Source organism: Limulus polyphemus, unplaced genomic scaffold (assembly GCF_000517525.1).
Source record: "Limulus polyphemus unplaced genomic scaffold, Limulus_polyphemus-2.1.2 Scaffold14583, whole genome shotgun sequence".
Classification (NCBI taxonomy): Eukaryota; Metazoa; Arthropoda; class Merostomata; order Xiphosura; family Limulidae; genus Limulus; species Limulus polyphemus.
In genome coordinates, this window is record NW_013680193.1 from 925 (window position 1) to 3,236 (window position 2,312).

The 2,312-nt window shown below is 32.4% G+C and overlaps 1 long non-coding RNA gene across 1 annotated transcript in view; it reads right to left on the reverse strand.

Annotated features, from left to right (window-relative positions):
- Positions 1-993: 993 nt before the first annotated feature.
- The window catches only part of LOC111084202, a 3,736-nt gene continuing 2,417 nt past the window's right edge, over positions 994-2,312 (reverse strand). The window contains exon 2 of the long non-coding RNA XR_002609443.1: positions 994-1,391. This is a non-coding gene — a long non-coding RNA (uncharacterized LOC111084202). The remainder of the gene's footprint in view (positions 1,392-2,312) is intronic.

Here is a 2,312-nt window from a genome sequence, read left to right on the forward strand (position 1 = left end):
TTGTATGGTAAATAACTGATGGTATTACAATGCCACATAAAATATTTTAAAACTTCAGAACATGAAATTAATTTTTTTAAGCCATTTTTCTTGTGTTGATAAGGTTTTCTTGAAAACCACATTTGGAATGTTATGGAATAAGCATGTTCCCTCATCATCTCAAAACAATTACATCTATATTTACCCAATTAAACTTTTGCAAGTAAATTTTCTTGGAATTGTGGATATGTCTTACTCACCAAGATTATATCACAAACTTGTCTCTACATGATGTAGGATTGTTACTACCACCACATGTATCTTGTAATGTTGTGTTCCAAACAGAATATAAGCTTTAAATGAGTACAAAAAGGTCACGTGGTCAGTTAGATTGACTGAGCCCGTGTGAAGAAAGTTAAGGTTAATATGGAAGTTTTAATGTTAATCAGACATGTTCAAGAAATACGCTTCTTTTATTGAACTAAAATCATGTAAGGATCTCAAACATTTTTTTTTGTTAGTTTAAGTTATTAAGTATTTATTTAACTGTAAATAACTTCATTTACTAAAATGTTTTTGTCCAATAAATCGGCTATATGTTTTGGTTAACTATAAACCTAATAATTCGTCACCAACCACACAAATACTTTTCATCAGCTACTTATAATGAAAGGAAAAGCCATACTTAGAAGAATTATATCTTTATAAGTACATGTCTTCAGGGATGTTATGGACTATAAACCTACAGATATGTTTTGTTTGGTCATTTTATATGTTACAATGTATTTATTGGCCAATGACGTCCACTCCTCAATAATTCATACGAGAAGTACAGAGGTAATCTTTAAAGAATAACGTTCACTGACCACATTAAAAAACCTGATGAAATTCTAACACTTCTTATGTATTGTCCTTAAAGAAGAGAGGTCCACTAGTGATAAGGTTTCAGTACATTTGTTTTGATGATCCTATGTTGTTTTTTTTACTATCATAAACAAAATTCAGTGAGATGTCTAAAGCAAGGCAAAATTTTTATTCAAGACATTTTGTACAGTCGATGTTTTTAAGATGATTTAAGGACAAATCTCTCAAACAACTAAAAAAAACAACATTTTTTGAAGCCCCACTGAGCTCTATAAGGGAAAGGTAAGTAACCCCAAAAAGCTGAAAAGTTTGATGACCACTAGGCATAGATGTTTTAGATGCTACCAGCTGCATGACTTGCTCTTTGTATAGTTTGTTAGATTCTACCAGCTTTCTGTACTTTTAAGTGCCATTTTAATGGTAATTTTATCCAATAAACAGAGAAAGTTACTGTTGAGATAATTAGACATAGTCCTTCTGGAAGTATCAACTTTTCAGAGATGCTCACCAGTTGTGCAAATGATCATTTCCTTCCCAGGCCAATCTAGCTGGAAAGGAATGTGAAGCTATCAAATAGCATCATGATACCGTCCAGTTATTAAACAACATGCTTTCAAAATGGATGATGGCATATTAACAGCCAAAACTGTGTGTAGTCCTATCCAATTTGCTAATTCTTAACTAATTTTACAGCAAACTTCATCCAATCAATTAACAGTTTATGAAACATAACTGGATATTTGTACATCTATCATAAGATGCTAACAATACACAGTTGTGAACAACCAACTCCAATTTTATCACTGAATGTACGTACACTGATCAAGAATAGAAAATTTACAGATCATCACAGGCCTGCAACAGTTATATTGTCTTGAAATTTTTACATGTTCTACAGTAATTCCGAAAGTGACCCATTTTTCTCCGTCACGTACAGATTTTTGATAAAATGTCACGTACTTATACATAAGTGAATAATTTTCAACGAAATCGGGTCACATTTTGTTATGCTTATAATGTTGACAACCACTGGCTATACCTGAGGGTCCTGTTGATCATTATAGAACCCATAAGAAACACACCGCTAGTATATAAACAGTTAACAGGCCACATGACGTGTCATTTTTGGATAATATTTGTTTGTACATGAACTTTGACATTATTTATTCATTGCTATGGCAATAAGAGGTTTATAAATGACCCAAACATATTCTGTTATATTTGTTGTAAAGAGACAAAGTCAAACTATTATTGGGGACCAAGACAAATCATGGGCTCCGTACAAACTTTGTACCATTTGTGTTGAAGAGTTGAGACAATGGACTAAAGGTAAGAAAAAGTCTTGTTCTTTTGGAATTCCAATTGTCTGGTGTGAGCCTAGAAACAACCAAGATGACTGCTATTTTTGCTCGTAACGTGCAAGGCTACAACACATGAAATAAAAAGGAAATTTCTTATCTGCTATAAGA